This window comes from Phascolarctos cinereus, unplaced genomic scaffold, assembly GCF_003287225.1.
Source record: "Phascolarctos cinereus isolate Bilbo 61053 unplaced genomic scaffold, phaCin_HiC Scaffold_4;HRSCAF=312, whole genome shotgun sequence".
Taxonomy (NCBI): domain Eukaryota; kingdom Metazoa; phylum Chordata; class Mammalia; order Diprotodontia; family Phascolarctidae; genus Phascolarctos; species Phascolarctos cinereus.
In genome coordinates this window covers 450,605,372-450,629,552 of record NW_027555847.1, presented here as the reverse complement: position 1 = coordinate 450,629,552, position 24,181 = coordinate 450,605,372, and the positions used below count along the sequence as shown (strand labels likewise).

Below are 24,181 nucleotides of genomic sequence, written 5' to 3'. Positions count from 1 at the left end.
TGACATTTGTCTAGTGACCAATGCCAAAACATACCTATATTCACAGTTCTGCTATAAACGAAACCAGAAGATACAAAAGATGTTGCATACAGATGGAAAGAATCTTCACAGGTTCTTCCTAGAAAACCAATTCAATGAAATCCAATACAATTCAACAAACTTTACTGAGCAAGGCTTTATATTAACATATAGGATACACAAAATAGATTTGGCAGAGACTCTGCCTTTGAAAATTTTTAAGTTAAGTTGGGGAGGGGGTGACTATGTATGGATAGTTGATTCAATTGTTTGAACAAGGGCAATAAGAGATGTTATTCTATAAATCACTTGATCATCTCACCTTGTGCTGTTCATGATGAATAAAAGCAAACAGATCACCAAGAAGATAATGACAATTTATGTGCATGCATTCATTACAGATGACATAGAAGTAAAGATATTCTATAAAGAATTCAACAAGACCCAACAAACTGAATCAACGTGTACTTTGATACTTAGCAACTTTAATTCAAAAGTCAATAGAAATAAACACACCAAAAATTATTTTGGAAAATATGGAGTAGATTAAAAAAGAAAGTAATTAAGATTCGTGGGCTACCTAGAAGTTCAATGTCTATAAATTTTTAACACTTGCTTCAAAAGAATGCTCTGAAGGCAATGGATGATAATAATAATAAGGCAAGCAATAAACAATGTCATTTTTTAAAATTAGCTATATTTTAACAAGCAGTAAATGATTGGCTACAGACTTATTATTTACAAAATTAACTGTATGTGATTAGATCATCAACTGATTAGGCTGGATGGGCATATTGGAACCAGGATCTAAACAGCCATAAATGTTAAACAGAAGAGTTTCTATTTGATCCTCACAGTAATAGGGAACTTTGAGAGTTTATTGAGCAGGGGAATATGTGGTCATACCCATGTTTTAAGAATACTATTTTTGCAGTGGTGTAACTGATGGATTGGAGAGGAGAGAAATGTAATGCAGAGAATTCATTTAGTCGATTATTGCAACCATGTAAGAGACAGGTGATTTGAAAAAAACCTGATGTTTGGAGACAAGAGGATAGATGCAAAAAATATTATAGATGTATAATTAAAGACTTAAAGAAAGTTTTAAAACATTTTGAGGTGAGGGAACATATGAAGTGGAAGGTGATTCCAAAGTTACAAACCTATGTGACTAGAAGCAAGGTGGTGTCCCTGACAGAAATAAGTGAATGTGGAAAAGAATAATGCTTAAAGGGACACATGATGAATTCTATTTGGGACATGTAGAAGTTTTATTTGTTTGCTTGTTTGAATTTATTTATTTTTAGCTTTCTACATTTACTTCCACAAGAACTTGAATTTCAAATTTTCTCCCCATCTCTCCCCTCCCACACCCCAAGACAGCATGCATTCTGAATACCCCTTCTCCTGATCTGCCCTCCCTTCTATCACCCTCCTTCTCTTATCTCCTTTTCTTTCTATTTTCCTGTAGGGCAGGATAGATTTCTATACATTGCCCATATATCTTATTTCCCAGTTGCATGGAAAAACAAATTTTAACATTTTTTTTTAAACTTTGGGTTCCAAATTCTCTCCCTTCCTCCCTTCCCACCAACCCTCATTGAAAAGGCAAGCAACTCAATACAGGTTATAAATGTGTAGTCATGCAAAACACTTCCATAATAGCCATGCTGTGAAGAATTAACTATATTTCCCTTTATCTTATCCCACCCCCATTTATTCAGTTCTCTCCTTTGACCCCATCCCTCCTCAAAAGTGTTTGTTTCTGATTATACCTTCCCCCAATGTGTCTTCCCTTCTATCATCCCCACCTCTCTTATCCCTCACCCTCCCATTTTCCTGTGGGTTAAAATAGATTTGCAAATCCAATTGCATGTGTATGTTTTTCCCTCCTCAAGCCAAATCCAATGAGAGTAAGATTCATTCATTCCCTCTCACCTCACTCCTCTTCTCCCTCACAGTAAAAGCTTTTTCTTCCCTCTTGTATGTGAGATAATTTACCCCATTCTAACTCTCCCTTTCTCCTTCTCTCAATACAATCCTCTTTCACCCCATAACTTTATTTTTTAGATATCATCCCTCCATACTCAACTCACTTTGTGCCCTCTGTCAGTATATTCCTCCCAACTAGTTTAATACTGAGAAAGGTCTCATTAGTTACAAATATCATCTCTCCATGCAGGAATGTAAACAGTCCAACTTTAATAACTCCCTTATTATTTCTCTTTCCTGTTTACCTCTTCATGCTTCTCTTGGCTTGTGTATTTGAAAGTCAAATTTTCTATTCAGCTCTGCTCTTTTCATCAAGAATGTTTGAATTTCTTTATTTCACTGAATGTCCATTTTTTCCCCTGAAGGATTATACTCAGTTTTGCTGGGTAGGTGATTCTTGGTTGTAATCCTAGTTCCTTTGACTTCTAGAATATTATATTCCAAGCCCTCTGGTCCCTTAATGTAGAAGCTGCTAAATCTTGTGTTATCCTGATTGTGTTTCCATAATACTTGAATTGTTTCTTTCTGGCTGCTTACAGTATTTTCTCCTTGACCTGGGAATTCTGGAGTTTGGCTACAAAATTCCTTGGGGATTTTCCTTTGGGGATCTCTTTCAGGAGGTGATCAGTGGATTCTTTTAATTTCTATTTTACCATCTGGTTTTAGAATATCAGGGCAGTTTTCCTTGATCATTTCTTGAAAGATGGTGTCTAGGCTCTTTTTTTTTAATCATGGTTTTCAAGTAGTTCAGTAATTTTAAAATTATCTCTCCTGAATCTATTTTGCAGGTCAGTTGTTTTTCCAATGAGATATTTCACATCATCTTCTATTTTTCTCATTCTTTTGGTTTTGTTTCATAGTTTCTTGATTTCTCATAAAATCATTAGCTTCCATTTGTTCCATTCTAATTTTTAAGGAACTATTTTCTTCAGTGAACTTTTGGACTTCCTTTTCCATTTGGCCAATTCTGCTTCTGAAGGCATTCTTCTCCTCATTGGCTTTTTGGACCTCTTTTGCCATTTTTTTTTAAAGTTTCTCACACTGGAAATTGTTTATTTACTAAATTACAATAATCAGAATAGAAACACAAACATCTCTTCCACTGAAGTTTGAATCTATCACATTGAGTTGACAAAGGCTGTTATGAATAAAATGCAGGTTCTGCTATATTCTACATTAAGTTGGGTTAGGGTGATCAACCTGGCCCAGTGATAACTGCTAGTCATAAGACTAGCAGCCTAGTTTTGTAAAAGTCTGGAGTGGACCAGCCACAAAGTCATGGATTTTCAGCCAAATTAACTCTTTAAAAACTACATTCTTCAGGTTACAAACTCCATTTATGAAGGTAATAACCACATACAAAAATCACAGATCCTTGGAATAGAATCTCCCACTTTTCTTGCACTAAAAGGTAGCACCCATTTAAAATGTGATAAATTAGGCAGGCTGAGGTAAGACAAAGTGTGGAATTAGGCTATTTATTAAGGTGTTATTTTCTTCAGTATTTTGGGGGTCTTCTTTAGCAAGCTGCTGACTTGTTTTTCATTATTTTCTTGCATCATTATCATTTCTCTTCCCAGTTTTTCCTCTACTTCTCTTACTTGCTTCTCAAAATCTTTTTTGAGATCTTCCACAGCCTGGGACCAATTCATATTTTTCTTGGAGGCTTTGGATGTAGAAGTTTTGACTTTATTGTCTTCTTCTAATTGTATATTTTGATCTTCTTTGTCACCAAAGTAAGATTCTATGGTCTGACTTTTTTGCTGTTTGCTCATGATCCCAGTCATTTACTTGACTATTAAACTCTTTGTTAAGGTAGGGGTCTGCTTCCAGTGTGAAGAATTTACTGTCCCAAGCTTCAGGGGTTTTAATGCAGCTGTTTTCAGAGAGACTTCTAGGGACCTTTAAATTTTCAGTTCTTCCAAGGTGGTGTGATCAAAGGCGAGGTGTTTACTCCTTTCCTGGCCTGTGCTCTGGTCTATGAGTGACCACAAGAACTCTTTTCTGCCTTGGAGTTGTGAGGATTCTCTCTTTACTACTGCCACAAGCTCCACCATGGCAGTGCTCTTCTTCTCCCTAAGACCAACCTCTCAGGACGGCAACTCAGATCCAAGCACAGGCAAAGCAAAAGAATCCTGCCTCCGCACTAGCAAAGAGATCCCTGCAATCCCTCTCTGATCAGCTGCTCAATCTCCCCTCCATCTGTGTGATGAGAGCTCCAGAAACAGCTGTCACCACTAAGCTACTCCAGGACTGGGGCCAGACCAAGCTCCTCTCTCATCAAGGTCCAACAGACCTTTCCTACTGACCTTCTAAGTTATCTTTAGCATTTGTGGGTTGAGAAGTCTAGAAATCACCATAGCTCCCCTTGATTCCGTCTTCTGAAGCCTGCTCCAGGTTTGCTGAGGCCTGGTCTTTGTCTGCATGGCTACGCTAAACTGTGCTCCTCTCCCAGCCCGGCACAACAGGCCTTTCCAATCAACCATCTAGGTTGTCTTGTGCTGATAATTTGTTTCACTCTGTCTTTTTGTTTAGAGCCATTTTTACAGGTATTTGGAGGGGGTTTGGGGTAAAGCTCAAGCAAGTCACTGCTTTTACTCAACCATCTTGACTCCACCCCCCCGACATGTAGAGTTTGATAGGCATACAATTATAAAAAGAGGTTATCTGCTAAAGGTATATGTGCTCATTTGCAAAACATAACAGAAAAAGGTGTCAGAAGACTATGAACAGTATTTCCTCCCTTCCCTGCAATCTATCCTGATGTACTGTGTTGTACATAGCAACACAAAACTAATGATTAGCTCTGCATGTCTGCCTGCTTAACTCTGCTACCAGATATTTCATCAGGGAAACCCATTTATCATTTTTTTATAATAACAATACACTATCTCAATGCTTTATTTAATTATTATTAAATTAAATTCAAGAAGTTTAGGACTGCAAAATAGATTGGGAAAGGTTTTGAGTATGTGGCTTACTTTCAAAAAATATAGGGAATGGTGCCATTTAAAATATATGGGACAAATGTATGGGTATTTCCAGCGATTTCATCATTGGCTTTCACTAGAGATTATATTGGAGGATTTAAAGAACAACAAACAATTTCACAAGATTAAGACTCTGAAAAGAAAAACTCAGCTTTCTATGAAATTTTACACAAACAAGGAACAAAACATTTTTTAGAAAATACCCAAAGAGCGCAAAATTAATTTGTTAAAGTTGCCATGGTAATGTCAACCTTTTTGACAAAGGATTAGTGGTGAACTTAACTAGACACAGCTAGGCAGAAGGATTTTACATTTTCACTGGACAGAAAGCCAGATTGATGAGGGTCTGTCAGTTGCATCTGCCATGTCTAAGCAGCACCAGCTGTATATTAAGCCCCAATAACATTACAAAATGGCACATGAAACAGATGAGGCTTACTGCTGAAATGAGAAATAGCATATAAAGGAAATTTACTATTGTAAATAAACACAAGAAATTGTACACTTAAAGCAACCTTAAAAACAATCCCAAATGCCCAAGATCTGTTAAAAAAAAATAAAGGAGAATCTAAAGGAAATTGGAAAGGCACTAAATGAAATCAGGATAGGTCACGTGTAGCCTATGCTTTGTAACTTACAAAACATTATCCTTGTGCCAATCCCAGGACAGAGCCAGCAGGAGTAAAGCATTAACTACACAGGTACCGTTTCTTGTTGATTCTGTAACTCTCTTCCAGAGCCTAGTTTTGCACATAGTAGGCACATCATGAATGTGATTAAAAGAATGCATCATCCCCACTCTTCATACTTAACAAACTGTGGCTCAAAAACGTGAATGAAATTGAGCTGAAGCATAGAAAGAATGACTTGCTTAAAGTCACAAAGCCAGTAAGTATCTCAGTTGAGATTTGAACACAGGTTTTGTGTCTCCAAATCTAGGGTGTGGCCTAGCTACTGTCCATAGGATCAACTTGAAAAACATTCTATCTTTCTTTTAGGTTACATTTGGATTCCATTATTTTGTTTTTTTCTAGAAATTTTTTATAGGAGCAATATTTAGGCATATGGTTTAGCAGCATGAGATACAAACAGGAAATTCTCTTCTCTGCATCTCAGTTCCTCTACAATAAAGTGACATTATTCCTGCTTAAATTGTCCCATAGGACCAGGAGAGAGTTGCCCAATGATTCTGTTACAGGTAGAAAATTCTCAGTAGTCAGAAAGTCATAGGAACATAAATATAGATTAGGAAGGCAACACACACACCCATTTTATAGATGAGGAAAATAGAGAAGTAATATGACTTCCCTTGGGTAACTCAGCTAATAAGATAGAAAGCTAAGATTTAAACCCAGATCCTCTGACTCCAAATGTAGCCATCATGCCACTACAACATTCCAAGTCTTTTCTTGGGAACTTTAATGGTTTCTTCTTCAGTGAATATAGGCCATGACTGTGCAGCTTTCTGATTGACATTCATGACCCTCAACTTGTCTATTCCCAAGCATAGACAGTCTAACACTGAACAAATTACCATTCAAGCTGGTCATTGAGACAACAGAAATAGTTACCCCACAAAGGACAAGTGACTGGACCAGATGTTCAAAGTCCGATTATTTCTGCCATCTAAACAGTATTATTTACAATCAAAGCCACCACTCAGCATCGGACTCACAAAGCCAGTCAATTTATAGATATGATCATAGTTTTTGTCTCATTCTTACAAGGACCTCCCTCCTTCCTTTCTTCCTTCCCTACTGTATCCTTTTTCTCCAATCCTCCTCCCAGACTCCAGGAATTAATCACTAAAATTTACATCGTGACAGAGCAGGAAAATGTCGTATAAGCTTAATCAAAGAGCTGCCGCCTTCCCCAACCCCTACCCCAGGGACATAAACCCAGCGTAGGCTTTGGTCCTGACACTCCTCTTCTTACCTGTCACTCTTTCCACTGATCATTCTAAATTTCTCAGATTGGCATAGTATTCTTGTTATGTGGACACCTACCTAGGACATAAACCAAGCCTGCTTTCCTCTATGAGCAAAGGCCAGCATGTCATTCTAACTCTCTAGTACTATATTACTGCATTACCAAGTCTCCTATCAAATTCCCTGCCATGAGACCTGATGAGGGTCATTGATAGCAGATACATTCAAGTGGAAACAAATAGTTAACTGCTTTGAAGGGAGAAGAAGAGGAGAAAGATTTTCCCATTCTGAACATTTTTCAAAGATGAAAAGGTAGCACCTTGGGGAAAAATATATCTAATAATAAGAGGATGTATTTCATTGCTGTCACAGTGATTCATCCTATTATATTGAGCACAGAAAAGGTGACCCTTTGCTCTTCTCTGTCCCTTTCTGATGGTTGGCAAGGGATTAGCAGGCAACTAGTAAAGTGAGACAAGATCACTGAGAACCAGAGTTCTGTGAGTAGGCCAGTATCTTAGCAAAATGAATGAAACTTGGCATGAGTGAGTAGTTCCTGCATCAGCTACCCAGGAGATCATAAATTGGTCCAAGCAGAGGTCTGTAATTCGGCTGTGTGAAAACACATGAATTTTCAAAAGTAGACTATGCAGTGAATTATTAAGTGGGCCTATCGACAATTTAAATGAAACAATATCTATCACACAGTCTCATTCTATGTATTTTTATTCTCATTTTAACTTTTATCTTCCCCAAACCCATCTGCAGATGGCCCCTGGGGTGGAGAGTGGGGGTGGGGAGTGGAGATGGGAACCCACCAACTTGCACATGGGTCTCCTCAGATAAACTACCTCAGATCCAAGAAACTATGTGGGTCCATATTACACAAAAACATATCTCAGGAACCCCCATCATTGTGTTAACTTTTATTAGTCAGAAGAAACAATTCATTCAAAGCAGATGTCTATTTCATGAAATGATATAGTAAGAAATGTAGCAATAGACTATTTCCCCCATAAACTTGGGGCAAAGTCTTCCACAAATATACACACCATCGTCAGGAATAGTTTGCATACCTATGGAAAACACATGGAAATAGGGAATAATATATAATAATAATAATAATAATAATAATAATAATATAATAATAATAATAATATAGCTCTTCAAGGATTGAGAGATGCTTTACAAATAATAATATATCCTTTATTCTCACAGAAACCCTGAGAAGTAGGTGTTATTATTATCCCCATTTTCCAGGTGAGGAAACTGAGGTAGACAAAGGTTAAGTGATTTGCCCAAGGTCACATAACTAGTGAATATTTAAGGTAGGATTCTGAGCTCAGGTCTTGCTAATTCCAGGTCCAGTATTCAATCCACTTAGTTGCCCAGAAATATATGTGGTCATCCAAAAGATAAGGAGAAGTACACAAATAAGAAACATATAGTCAGGAGTCCTACTTCAGTGGTTCCTTATGTCAAGACTCTAAGCCTGGGTTCTCAAAGGTTATGCCAACAGAACACAAACTTTGGCAGTTTCCATCAACCTGGAAAGGACGAATGGAGGCTGAAAAACAGATTATGGCTGTAGTGTGAAGACCAGACTGGCTAAATTCAGACTGGCCTCACTGGTCACAGAAACGGGCTTTTGGAAATGAGATGACTAAAATTCATTGTTCAGAAACCATCCCAGTGTCCTTTTAGTGAGAGGTGTGTAAGAACAAAGAATAGTGGTAGCACTTCATGTTTATATAGTGTTTTATGGTATGTGAAGTACTTTCTTTTAATGATTCTCAGTAATAGGCAGTGCACACATTATTATCCCAAATTTGTAAATAAGGAAACTAATGAGAAGAATCCTAAAAGAAGTTGCATGGTTTGTCCAAGATCTTTCAGCTAGTGTCTGAGCTGGAATTTGAATGCTGGTCTTTCCTGACTCCAACTCTAGTATGCCTCATCATGACTCCTCTTATCAAAAGGACTGTTGCTTCTTTCTCCTTTAACCTTACTGCCACCCTTCATCCATCTTAAATTGAAGGTGTCTTCTATTCTCAAAATGGCTCCATAGATCCATCTTCTTAGCTCTGTACTTTGCCCAACTCCAAAGTAATGAGCTGACAGAATGATGAGTTAATGTGGGCCAGGAGAGAAGGGAATGAGCCCTTCTTCTTCTCCATATCCCCAAGGATAAGCTAACGAGTTGTAGTAGCAAGGAATCAACACTGGGGAACCCTGACCTAGGGATTCTTTTAACCTTACCTGTTCCCTGGACTCACAGAGAACCTTTGGGCCTACAAACCAGAAGTTATCTTTCATTTAAACTGATAAATGGACCAGGAAAGAGATGCTAAGATCCAGATTGCACATGAGACCCCCCAAAACAACTGGTAAATCATTATGAATTTCCACACTCTATGAACTCTTCACCATATTTCAAACTTTCTTTTGATGTAGTTGTGTACAACCTGTAGTTATTTAACAACCGACTTCACTTCACACCTTATCTCTTAATATATGAATATCTTCCAAGCCTTTGTTTCTAGACCTATCCATCTGGTAGAAGAGGAAAGACAATGGTATGGTGGGGTACACTATCCAAATCAGAGTGATTTGATTCCACCTTATATTTCCTCTATGATGCAGCTAGGAGGTACAATGGATTAAAGCACTAGACTTTGGTACAGGAAGACTTGAGTTCAAATCAAACCTCAGCCACTTACTAGCCATGTCACCCTGGATTATTCACTTAACCTCAATTCTGTCAACTGTAATATGGGGATAGTAATAGCACTTACCTCTCAGGGTTGTTGTGAGGATCAAATGGGATAATATTTTTAAAGTGCCTGGTACATAATAGGCACTTAAATGCTTGTTTCTTTACTTACCTCCTATGTCTTCAGATAGCCCCAGCTTTTTGCAAAAGCCCAATGGCTATTCTCAAAACTTTACCACCGAAACATGAACATCTGACACTTTAATAGAGAGATAAAATCTGGGTATCAAAATAGAAGATGATACAAAGCTGGAAAGGATAACTAACACAGTGCCAGGTTGACAACCAGGATTCAAAAACATCTTGACATTGAGCTGGATCTAATAAGATGAAATTCAATAGGGCACCTATAAAGTAGTAAACTTAGGTTCAAGAAATTGACTTAAGAAGTTCAAGGTGGGTGAGCTATATTTAGACAGCATTATGGCTGAAAAAGAGCTGAAGGTTTTAGTAAACAACAAACCCAGTAATGGGAATTGTGACATGGCAGCAAAGAAAGTTAATGTGATCTCAGACTGAATGAAAAGAAACCTAGCTTCTAAGACTGAAGCAATCATAATCCCTCCACTCTCTGCCTTCATCTGACCACATCAGGAGAGTATTGATTTCAATTCTAGGAAGAGCCTAGGAAGGAGATTGATAAGCAAGAGAAAAGTTTGAGGACAGTAAATAAGATGGTTAAGAGCCTTGAGTTTGTCATTGAATTATTGTCCTGTCAAATTCATTAAAATGAGTTTCTATCATTTTTAGTATCAAAATAAACTGCTGGTATCAGCTGGCAAACTGTACTTTAACTGGAGCATTATCAAAGACCTATCCGTTGCCTACAGACAGATATCTAGAACAGTGACCCACCAAAATTTAAGTGCAATGTTTGTTAATATATTTTGCAATACCAAATATTCATAATCTCAATCTATGTAGAATGAAAAGTTTTTAAATATTGAGATACAGCAGAAGAAATTAAAATCACATGGTGGTAACAGGATAAGGTATGTTTCATCTTCACTGTCCTGCTAGCTCCTAGAGATTGCCAAGGATATTTTCAGTCAATATACAGAAACTGTTTACTTAACAATATTTTTAATAAACTAGAAAAAGCAATATTTTATCCACCATGCAATGGGCCTTTGTTTCTCATTAACTAAAAAGGATTTGAACTATTTTCTTTGTCAACAACTCAATGAAGAGCTTTCATCAGTCTCTTGCTCCCTAACTTCCTTAAATGTTTTGAAATCACCCCATGATATCAAGGAGGAAAACAGAGACCCTGAAGCTCAAAAGAGAGAAGAGAAGATGACACAATACAATACAATACAATACAATACAATACAATACAATACAATACAATACAATACAATACAATACAATACAATACAATACAATACAATACAATGATAAAAGCTCAGGAATGACAAAGCTTCTCTCAAAATTAGAAAGAATTTTGGCCAGATCAATGCTGTGCCTCAATTAACAGGAGAAAATCTGGTTTCTGTGGAGATGTTGACCTATGTTAATGAAGACTTCTAAAGTTCTTCTGAAAAAAGGAAAAGGAAAAAGCATGAGGAAGACATACATAGTCATACTGGTCCCTCAAGGAGATGATGTGGAAAGTGGTACCATAGCAGTTATCAAAGCCTTGTATAAAAAGACTGCTAAATACAAACAAACCAAAGCCAAAAAGTTTTCAACAATCAGAATCCCAAAGGATTTAGTGAAAAGTCTTTTCCAAATCTCAGTCTAATTCAAAGTATAAGTTGATTAAGAACAAATCAGAATTTCTTTTCCCATTTTATATTTAAATTTTAATATTTAACTTTACAACATGTTTCTTTTTCTTTTCTTAATGGAAAGACAGACACATGAAGAAGAACATGAAAACAAACCTCACAAGAAGCTTACCTACAAGGCACAAAGATGAGCATAATGGTAGGAGAGATGTAAAAAAAGTTGGTGTTCACTACTATAACAGTCATAACATGAAAAAATAAACAAGGACAAAAAGACCAGTATCTCAGGGACAGAGTATAGTCTGTAGAATGCTAAATATAAAGGACAATATTAGGATTGCAACTGGCCTCAAGAATACTTCTACCTAAACTCCATTGAATAAGATAAGAAGAATAAAAGAATAATAATGAATAACTTGCAATTTTAAAGCACTTTAAGAATCAACTGCATACATTATCTTATTTGACTCTTAATGCAGTCTTGAGAATTTCAAAAAATGCAAAATACATTTTTAAAATTCCTTTCAGTCTTATGTTCTCAATTATTATTGGAGGAGAGGTGGGTAATCAGAATGAAATAAAACATTGCTGTTACTTGTATTTGCTTTAAACTATCTTGCAGAGGACAGCTAAGAGCAGCTTCTGTTCATCAAACCCTTGACAAAAATCTAGTTGCTTATCAAAGTCAAGTCAAATCAATTAAACAATAAGCACTTACTAAACACCTACTGTGTGCCAGGTACTGTACTAGCTGTTAATAATGCAAACACAAAAATGAAACAGTCCTTGCCTCAAGAAGATTACAATCTATTTATATATATATGTGTATATATATACATATACATACATACATACATATATATACATACATATATGTATACATACATACATATATATATATACATACATAAAGAAAAATAAATTTAAAATTTATGCAAAGTAATACAAAGTTGTGTGTAGGGTAGCTAGAAACTATAGTGGGGAGAGGCCAACTGAAAAGTCTCATCTAGACGAGGACACTTGAGATGATTCTCGAAGATAGCAAAGGATATCAAGAGTCAGAAGAGAGGTAGAAGAGCATTCTAAGCTTAGGTGTCAGTAGTGCAAAGGCAAAGGGTCAGGAGAGAGAATATCGTGTATGGGGAACAACACAGTATATAGAAATACGTACATAAAACAAATGCATAAAATAAATACAAGATAGTTGAGAGAAAATAGGCACTGGTGGCTGAGTTGGGTCTGATTTTTTTTTTTATAAAAGGTGGCACTTGAGCTGAACTTTAAAGGACATCAGGATTCTAAATGGTGGAAGCAAGAAGACAATACACCAGGCAAGATACCATTTTATCATAATGCAACTGATTAGTCCACTACAAATGAACCAAGGCTTTTACAGAGGACTGAGTCATAAAGCCATCACACAGAGGGCCCAGTGAAAAGTCTTGACAAAAAGGCAGTTCAACCTGAGCTTCAGCCATTAGAACCACCAACATGAATGAGAGAAGACTGGTGATCTTGTTTCCACTGAGTATGGAGACTAAGGGAAATTTCATACTAGCCTTTAAGGATTTGACTAAATTGAAATATCTTCCAGAACTAACTAATTCATAAAGTGCCAATGTATTCATAAAGTATAGGTTGGTCTCCTTCCTATAAGAGGGAATGGCCTGATTTCACCACTCTGTTGTTATCAAGGAGAATCAAGTATTCCCCAAAAGAATAGAAGAAGGTCTTCAAACAGACAACAAAGAAAGAGGATAATCTGAAGATGCAGAGGGATATAATAGCCATATGTTCAGGAAGGTAGAAAGAAGAAGAATTTGGCAAAGGAAGGAAGGAAGGAAGGAAGAAGGACAACTGAATATGAGAAACTCCAATAAATATGATACTCTTCCCACAGATGGCAAAGCCAGACAATCTAAGGACAAAGTAGCTTGTTTCACTCCAAAGAATGATGCTGTGAATCTATAGGTCATACTAGAAGAGAAGTCATTCAGTAATGAACAGAGAAAGGAGACACAAATAGTGGTGGCTGCTGCCTCCTCGCTGAGAGATATCTTGGCAATTCTTCTTGTCCTGATATTAAGAATAGAGAGGCCTACAGATTTCCCAGGGCTTACATACAAAATGTTATGGAGAATGTTTTTTAGAGTTGGCAAGATTGTGTGACCTTCTTCAAGAGCATTCATGTGAGTAGGACAGAAGAAGGTAGATGGTGTGGGTAATATAGGTCAAGATTCAGAAAGGCATGACTGGTAATGGGAAACAGAGCCAAGGGATTCAAGGTTAGTTGATAGGGTTTGGTTGAATTTATGACCCATAGGGTAGAGACACATTGGTGTACATCAACATCCCCCCACAAACACACTAGATTACTAGATTGTAAACTTTGAGGATAGAGACTCTTTTGGGATTATTTTGGAGGAGCACTATATCTTCAATGCCTAGCACCCATAAAGTACTTAATAAATGTTTCTTAGATTTAAAAAAAAAAGAACCACTTTTTTTTTAAAGTGTCCTGAGTTTTTTCTGCAGCCCGTGAGTGACTCTTGGGCCCTCCTGCTCCTCGGTCCCCTCCTGCACCCCATCTTTGCTCCTCCCCACCTCTGCCTCTCTGTTTCTCGGAACCTTTTTCGCTCTTGAACTTCCCTTGCTGGGTCGTCACCATGTCTCTGAAAGTGCACACGGGCAACATCACCAGCAAGAATGACCCCAAGTCCCTCAACTCTAGGGTTTTCATTGGGCACTTAAACACAGCCATGGTGAAGAAGGCAGACGTAGACACCATCTTCTCCAAGTATGGCCGTATGGCCAGCTGCTCTGTGCACAGGGGCTGCACCTTTGTCCAGCATGGTAGTGAGTGCCATGCCTGTGCCGCTGTGCTGGGGGAGAACGGGCTAGTGCTGGCAGGGCAGACTCTGGACATCAACATGGCTGGAGAACCTACACCTAATAGACGAAAAGGACTCAAGAGAGCAGCTTCTGCCTCCTATGGGCTTTTCGAGCCCCGGGGCCGGCTCTCTCTAGTACCCAGAGTGGGGCCCCGGGTCACCAACTCTCTCCTTCCTTGCATCAACGCAACTCTGCCTGTCAGAGTCTTCGCCTGCTCCACCACTTCCGACAGCTCATCAAAGTTAAAGTTGAAATGTACTGAGCTGCAGACCATCTAGACAGAACTTAACCAGATCAAGTAGAACATTGAGGCCCTGCTAGGGTGGCTGGTCCAGGTCTCAGAGGATTGCAAGGAGAATGACAGCAAAAAAAAAAGTGAGGCCACTCAGGAGGACATGACTTCAGAGGCAGAGGCACCCTTGCAAGAGCTGTTTCCTGGGGATGATGACAATGAGGCACTGGCACAGGATGCCTTCAAAGATTTGGACAACAGCCGATACACAAAGCTGAATGAATTGACTCTACAGTAAATGGCTTGAAATGGTGTCCAAGACCTCTTAAGCCACCAAGAATGCCCCTTTTCCTTCCCCAAGACATTAACCCTCCCCACCCACTACCCATCCTTCCCTAGGCAACCCAGGATTCTTTTCTCAAGGATGAAATGTTCTCAGCATCTTGCATCCAACTAAAGAAGCATTAAATTGCACCGGGTTCTAAGCTAATGGAGAGATTTTTTTCCCCCTCTATCTCTGGCCTACTGGACAGGAAGGGATCATAGATTCAGAGCATTTTACATATGAGGAAACAAGCCCAGAGGGGGGTAAGTCACACAATAAATGTCTCAAGCAGAATTTGACCCCAGCTCTTCCTGTGTCCAAGTTCAGCTCTGTCCACTACCTCATGCCTTAGTGTCAATACTCCCTGCCCAGTGCTCAGCTGTGCTACTAGGTCACCATTATTATTGTTGTTATTATTGTTATTATTATTATTATCATTATTATTAAATAATTGCTGTCATTTATTTAAAAAATGTCCTGAGACTTATCAAACCTGATAACCACTACCCACTTATGATAATTGATGTAGGTTCAAATGATACCACAGGAAGGAACCTAGAAAACCTTTCTAAAGATTCTGAGGTTCTGAATAAGCAACTGAAACCTCTAGGGGCGCTGGTGGTATTTTAATCTTTGTTACACATTAAAGGGAAAGATTTTAGAAAGAAAAGTAGACTTACAACACAAATGAATGACAAAAAAACATTTATTAAGTTCTTACTATGTGTCAAGCACTGTGCTAAGCACAAAATACAAATATAAAAGTGAAATCATCCCTGCCTCAAGGTTTACAGCCTAACAAGAGGAGGCAGCACAAAGGGTTGTGATAAGCAAAGAAAGGTATTTTGATTTAAGAAGTCACAGTCACAGGGAGTGGAATGACAAGACAATCTAGTGATGTGCCAAAACAATGAATAAATGAAAAAGCATTTATCAACCTCTTGAATGGGCTAAGCAAACCAATGCAATGGCAGTGTTAACTTGACTATGATTCTTAGAGCAAGAAATGAAAAGCAGGGGGAGTGAGTACACATACCGTGGGTAAAGATGTTTACATTTGAATAGCTTTGCTCCTCCAAAGCAAGGTCCCTGATGGTCTAGTGTGGAGGGTGGAATAGCAATAGCAGCAGAGCAGAAAATATGAGGATGTACACACCCAAAGGGTTCAGATCTGAGTGGTTTATCTCCTCTACCAGCCACTCCAGATCAAACTGACTTAGCATGGCTTCTACAAGCCTATCTTGAGGGAAAACCTGTGGTAGCAACAATAGGATGGAAAAAAAGAGAGGCATATTAAAGCAGAATAGCAGAAAAAAAAGTCCTTCCCAATTAGAGTTGACCAAAGTGCCTTGGGAAGTCTTCATTGGGAGGTTAGATGACTATTTGTTGGAGCTGCCATGAAGAATTCCATGTTTAGGTGTGGAAGGGGCTCAATGACTTTGACATCCCTTTCAATTCTGAGAGTCAGTTTTGCTCAACAAAGGAAGTACAGTATCATAGAAAATGACACTAGACTTTCAGTGAGATCCTGGTTTTCATCCCAGCTCTACCTCTACTAACAATGAAACCTTGGACAAGTCATTAAATCTCTTTGTACTTCTGTTTCTTCATCTATAAAATGGGGATGATATTTGTGCTAGCTACCATTCAGGTCTGTGAAGAATAAATATGCCTTGTGAACCTTGTGTTGTTGTTTTTGAGTCGTTTCATTCATGCCCAACTCTTCATGACCCCATTTGGGGCTTTCTTTGCTAGGATACTGGAGTGGTTTGTCATGTGCTTCTCCAGCTCATTTTACAGATGAAGAAACTATGGAAAACAGGATTAAGTGACTTGCCCAGAGTCACACAGCTAGTATCTGAGGCTACATTTGAACTCAGGAAGATGAGCTTTCCTGATTCCAGACCTGGCACTGTATCTGCTTATGTGCTAGCCACCTAGTTGCCCTGTGAATCTTAAAACCCTAATTAAATATAAGTTATTTTTATAGACTCACAAAATATTAGGACTGGAGAAGACTTTAGGAATCATTTAGTACCACAAATTAAGTTGTATTTATTTTTTATTTCACTTCTGCCACCTGGCTTCTATGGCTTCCTTCAGGCCTCAGACAAAATCCCGTCTTCTACAAAAAGCCTTTACCTGTCCTTCTTAATGTTATAGTTTTCCCTCTGAGATTATCTCCAATTTGTCCCATGTATATCTTATTTGTATGTAAGTGTTTGCATGGTGTCTTTCCCCATTAGATGGTGAGCTCCTTGAGGTCAGGTACTGTGTTTTTGCCTTTGTTTGTATTACCCAGAACTTTGGACAGTTCCTAGTACATAGTAGGACCTCAATATATTCTTGTTGCTTGATTTGTATTTAGCTACCAGTGCATGCATTGTCTATCTCCAGTAGAATATAGGGTTGTTGAGGTCAGGTACTAGGTTATTTTAGTCTTTGTATCTCTACCACTTAGTACACTGGCTGACATATAATAGACATTTAATACAAGCTTGTTGAATCAAACTTTTAAAACATTCATGTGAGTTTAGTTTGTTTCATTTTTTCTTTCCATATGGTGGTTTCCCAACAGCCTTCAGCACTTTATAAGCATTTAGTAAGTATGATGTTCTGCTATATATCACAATAAATGCAACGTCAAAAAGACAAATATTTGCAAAGAAGCCTAATCCCATTGGTAATGTGTAGCAAAAGGAATCAAAATAGTGCAAATTGTGAAGCAATGAGTCATTCTTTGGTTTACCTTCTTCCTATAATCATTATATAATATAATTAATACTATTTCATCAGCTACTTCCTAGTAATCTTTTATCAATATTTATCTTGCAATATCATAGCTGGGTATCCAAAGGAAGCATATTCTTATAAAGACTTATATTTTACCTTCACCATATTTCTGTTTGAATAAAATCTTCAAGATCAACTCTCCAGATGTCTGAGTCTTTTGCACATACTCACCAATTCTTCATCAGTTTAAACTTTGAGAAACTCACATTGGAATGTTTCCATTTCATATAAATTCATTGCACCAATATTGGTCAACGTATAAAATCATATGAGCATCAACATGGTGTAGTAGGAAGACTAAGTGTCAAAGATTTGGGTTCCAGTCCAGACTATGCCATTTACTAGCTGGGTAACCTTGATCAAATGACTCAACTTCTCAATTTTAATTTCCTCAGGTGAAAAGTTGGAAAAATTATGCTCATAGGGCTTGCCTTTCAGGGTAGTGGTGAGGATCAAGAAAGATTATGTGTGAGGCAGCTGTATGGTGCAGTGGTTAGAGCACTGGCCCTAGAGTCAAGAGGATCTCAGTTCAAATCCAGCCTCAGACGCTTACTAGCAGTGTGACCCTGAATACCTCAAAAAAAAAAAGTAAAAAAAGTATGTGCATGCAAGTACTTATAAATGTAAGGTATTAATATAATTAAGCAAGAAAGAAGAGGCCTCAGAGGCCAGTCATTCAGTCCAGTGAAAAAGATGTTGTATTTGGAAATGGAAGATATGGGTTCAAGTTCTAGTTCTTTTGTTACAACATATGTGACTTTGGTTAAGTCATTCCCTCTCTGTGGACTTCAGATCATTTCTAACAAAATTAGATAGTTGTACAAGACAGCCTCGGAAGTCCCTTCCAGTTCTAAATTCATAAACTTATACCTAAATGATAATTGTCTCCAGAACAGCCCCAGTCAGTGGTCATTTACTTTAAAAGTGAATGACTGCAACCCACTACATCCAGAGACAACCTGGCTCCAACTATTGAAAAGGTTGTTCCCTCCTCTATATAGCTCCCTTTCTGGAATCACTCTTCTAACTTACACCCTCATAAGAATTGGAAGTAGCCAGAGGATGACACAATTTTTCTGCATATGGTTCTAAGGGTAAGCCTGAGTGTCTAGGGCAGGGGTAAGGAACCTGCTGCCTCGAGGCCACATGTGGCCTCCCCTTAATAAAAGAATTTGTTCTGTAAAACTTGGACTCCATCAAAAGGCTGCACCCAAGGACCTAGAAGGCCATATGTGGCCTCGAGGCCACAGGTTCTCTACCCCTGGTCTAGCATTTCTAGTATTGTCACTCACAAGCCTCCACTTGTATGTTTTCCATTGATTAGAAAAGAGAATTTACCAGTGTGAAAAGAAAATTCCCTAATAAGAACAATTGGTGCAAAAAAAAGAGTCATATTCTTCCACTACACACAAGGGACCTAGGAAGTGTGGTCTCAAAGTTAAAATACAGTTATGAGGCCTATAAGGAAATGACATGTAGGGCAAAGTGGTATCCCAAAAGTCCTGGGACTGGGAATCATTTTTTCCCTTTGTGGAGTCCTCATGGACTTACCCCTTAGGTATGGCTGTCTGCTAGGCACCAAGGATTTATCTGTTTCTATAGTCCATAGCCAGTAGTGTCTCTAGTTTGGCAGAGGCGGAGGGGGGAATGACTCCATAAAGCTGCTTCTTCCTGTGAATGACTATTTTACACCCATCTGTATTTGTGTTCGCCTGTGCTTATCTTCAGTGTGTCTCTCTCTTGTCCTAACTGGATGTGTTTACTCCTCTTGGCCCCTTCTCTCTAGTGACATGGTCTATGGGAGGTGAAGGGAGAAGGAAAAAATGCCCTTTTCTCCATCTAAGAGTGGTTTCCTCTCAAGATGTTGGCTAAAATAGGGATCCTCAACTCCAGAACTTAAAGCTGCCACCACTGGACTGAGCTACCAAATGGAGTGATACTGTTTTATACACGGACCCAATGAATATGACTGAACCTCTCAATTACATTGATTTCTTTCTTGACCCAATCAAATAGATTCATATTTCCTTAAGAAATCATAGGTTATATACCATCTTGTTTACACATTTAAAGCTTCACCATATCTATTGGTTGATTGATTGATTGGGATAGGGGAATAACTCCCTCCTGACACTAACATAGAACCTACATCTACCTTTCAGCAAATTCCACCATGGCTTCTTTAAGGCCAAGCAGAATAAGCTTATTTTTTTGGCTGAGGAACAGTTCTTTAAATTCTTAAAGACAGCTATCACTGTCTCCTTAAGACTTGCCTTCTCCAGACTAGATATCCTCCAGTCATTAAACTAATCTTCTTTATCACAGTCACCCTCATCTTATATACTCCTGCTTTTTAATGTCCTTTCTAAAATGGATTGCTTAGAAGTGAGCATGATGCTCACTCAGATGTAGTTGGACCAGAGCAAAGATCAGTGGGTCTTTCATCTTCTTAATCCAAGAAAACCATGCCTTTTTTAATGCAATGTATGATTGTGTTAGTTTTTGTTTGTTTGTTTGTTTGTTTTAGGGGAGTGTCATGTCACACTATTACCACAAATTGAACTTGTAGTCCACTAAAACCCCCTTTTATGCAAACAATTAAGCCACCCACCCATTATGAACCTAGAGTCAGAGAATTTGGGTTTGAATCTTGGATCTCCTATTTGCCATCAGCGTGACTGTGGAAAAATGACAACTCTTGGGCTCAGTTTTCTTCTCTCTAAAGTGGCAGAGTTGTATGGTCCCTCTCAGCTCAAAATCTGATGCTTTAGATCAGGAGTAGGGAACCTGCCTTAGACCAATCAGAAGATCATCATAACATGCCTGAATAATTTAATGAGGATATGATGCCATCAATGTTGATACTCCCTCCCTCAAGGGCAGATTACATGCAATATACTGATGCCTTCTCATTTTGTGCATTTTTGTTCATAATTTCACCAGAATCCCTCCCCAGAGGTCTTCCCAGAGCTTCTAACACCTTCCTTTTGGTTTTTTAATAATTCATGTGTACCAGTACAGCAGTCCAGTTTTCTATTACTCCTTATCTTCCCTGCATTATGGTTAACCCAAATCAATATTTTAACGCAAAGAAAACATTTAAACATCTTTGAAGACCAAAATCCATCTTGTTATATATGTGTGAAAACAGGTGTGTCAATGTGTATATTTGTGCACACAAACCAGAGAGTAGGCAGCAAGGGACTGGATTTCTTTGGTATGAGAAACTCCTAGATGAGAAAAGTCCCTCTACTAAATCAGATCAGCACCTTCTCTGTAACATAAACTTAGGGAGGTGCCTAGGTCACTGAGAAGTTAAGTCACAGTCACACAACCAGCAATCAGGATATATCAAAAGCAAGATTTGAACTCAGCTCTTCCTGGCTCTGAGGCCAACTCTCTATCCACACGATATTTTGTATGTGGATGCATATGTATATGCATGTATACATGTATGTATATTTCACATACTCATGTGCACATATATTTTATATATCCATGTATATGCATTTCTATTTGTTCACATGCATACACATATTTTTTTAATTTTTTCTCCCTAGCTTCCACCTCCCAATAACACTTAACTCTTTGTCCAGCTTGTTCCAGATTAATTTTTAAAGATACACATAGATCATTTGTTTTTTTCTTACACTTTATCATGTACAGCCCACCATTTTTTTCTTATATGCTCATTTATCTATTTGAAAAAGAGTGGTGATATAAGACAACGTATTATAGATGAGAAATCTTTATGAAGTCTGATCATCCAGTTGGCCATCCTAATCAAACATCTTTCTATTGTTATTTTACATTCTTGTGATTTTCATGCATTGCCTAGGAAACCCTGAAATCACCTCTCTTAATTCAATAAAATCTGAGTCAGTTTTCATGAAAAATTCATATGAGTTATGGCATTAATATAGGAGTTTTATTGAGAAAATTAATAAATCAGATATTATTTAGTCATGAGTTTCCCCCAGACAAGTGAAAGTTACTTCATTTCTCCCCTTTTGACTTGTCTCAGCCAGAATCTCTATGACAGTTTCCTTTCTTATAGACCTACAACAACTTCACAAGTAATGAGATTACAGGATTAAGAATTGGAAAGGACTTCAGATGTCATTTAGTCTGACTGCTTCATTTAAGAAATCAAGAAGCAAACCTAGAGAAATTATGTGATTTGCTCAAGGTCTCACAGATCTTCAATAGGAGTGGGAGTCTAGGTCAGGTCTTCTGATTCCAAAGCCAGTGAGTGAGTGCCCTTTCTGCTATATCACACTAGTGGTAACGACCTCTCATTATCCCTTTGTGCTCTGAATCTATTAATCTACCATCTCTGGTTCCCCCAGTAAAATGTGAACTTTCCATTGGCAGGAGATGTTAAATTTTGGCCCTGTATCCCCAGTTCCTAGCACATCATCTAGTACATTTTTTTTCACTGGACTTGTGATGTCATCGGTATTGGTAACTCCAAGAAATTCTCTCTGTTATTGTGGTGGCTCTGCCTCTGCAATCCTTGTGAAATGGCCTAAGATGTTAAATGATTTGTAGAGGGCCATACAGCAGGTGTCAGACATAGAACTTAAACCAAAGTCTTCTTGGCCAACTCTCTGTCCACTATTCTACATGGCCTCTTATCTCTCAAACCACTGATATATCAGTGATCCTAAAATCATAACTGAAAAAGACCAGTAATACTGCCATGAAATGTTCTTTGTAAGCCGCTTTTATGCAGAGGTTTCACTCTAACCAGAGTTTACCAGCAAGGCAGGTTTTTCAACTCCTCCAAATGGTAAATGTATGTTTTTATTTGTACTCAGTCTTTGAGGATGGACAATGAACAACACAGGTTTTTATGCTTTCTTAATTTATATATGGGCGCCTAGGAGGTCCAGGGGATAGAATGCCAGGCTTGGAGTCAGGAAGCCTCATTTCATGAGACTCAGACACTTACTTGCTGTGTGACCCTGGGCAAGTCACTTACCTCTGTTTGCCTCTGTTTCCTCACTTATAAAATAAGCTGGAGAAGGAATGGCAAACCACTCCAGTACCTGCCAAGAAAACTCCAGATGGGGTCATAAAGAGTTAGATAAGACTAAAACAACTAAACGACAACAAAAATTTGTATAAGCCCCTCATGCATTTTTGTGAAATGCACAAACCTTTGCCATTTTCATTTCCTTGCCTCCTATTTCCCTTCCTTTCCTCAGTTGCCCTTTTCCCTGCAGGATTTTCCTTCATTCTGCAGGCATAATTTTCGTTCCTCTGACGTTCCCTTCAATGGTGTGTTCTAAATTTGCATTCTGACAAGACTCTAGTCCAAGGCTAATCTGCAATGAATATCAGTGTGTGAGCTATGAAGTAACTGAGACTAGGGAGCAGAAAATAAAAGAGAAAAAGGAAGTCAGGTATGAACAACTGACGGGCATATTTCAAAATTTAGGAAGAATTAAAGTAGCATTTTAGTAAAGAAAGCTTTTTCAGGCATAGGTTTTCTCACCATATTAAAAATGTTCTGAATTTCTGTTGAGCCTCTCATTTAAAGACCTCAAAAAATTATATCCACATTAATTTTTTTTCATCTTTGTTAAGAAGGTAACTGTAGTAAATATGAGGAAAATACTGATGAAGTTACAGATATTCTCCTCTACACCTTTTTGTCCCACCTCCCACCAAACCTCACACTAAACACACCAGATCATATGCTATGTATGCCCTGGTGCCATTCCAGAGTATCTAGGGCTTTTAATGACTGCCAACACAGGAAGAATTCATTGAAGCTCAGATGAGTCCCAAAGTGTGTAGGCCCATCAGAAGAGGGAGTCCATTCTCAGCCATCTCCAAAATTTGGCCCAACATATTCGACAACCTAAAAAGAAGCTCCTAAATCCTAGGTGGTCTCCAATTAGGAGGCTTATTATCTACCACTGAGCATGAGTCAGAGCTTTACACTCTACACTTCTTTCTTTGTTGCCATCCACAAACGTCATTTGCAGGTCAAAATTTCCATAAGAATTCACAAATAAATCAGTGACCTTCTCTCCACAATAGATGTCACCTATTATACGAATCCAGCCTCAGAATCTTCAGATATTAAGCTATATATGAAACTATGTGAACTATAGTATTCCTAATAAAATTACATTATTTTCAAAATAAATAGAGAAGTAGAGTAATACAATATAGAAAAGAAGATGGCAGATATTTTGTGAGTTTTATTATACACACATATTATATGTGGCCCACTTTATCAGACCAGCTTCAGCAATACTTCAATTTGATTTCCAACCATTTTCTCACCAGCAGTTGTAGCATTCATTGTACTCATTACATTCATTCATTTACTCATTCCTTCCTTGTATTGGAAACTTACCGAGCACAGGGACTATTGTTGTTCTCAATTCCTGAACTGATTCTTCACGGCATAGATGATGGTGGGTTCTTGTTAGCAGATCTGAGCTCTGATAGGTTCTATCAATAATTTTTATGAAAGCCAAAGACAGACTGT

At 38.1% G+C, this 24,181-nt stretch overlaps 1 pseudogene; it reads left to right on the top strand.

Moving 5' to 3' along the window:
* Window positions 1-14,097: 14,097 nt before the first annotated feature.
* On the top strand, window positions 14,098-14,924 carry LOC110200809 (RNA-binding protein Raly pseudogene; annotated as a pseudogene).
* Window positions 14,925-24,181: the final 9,257 nt, after the last annotated feature.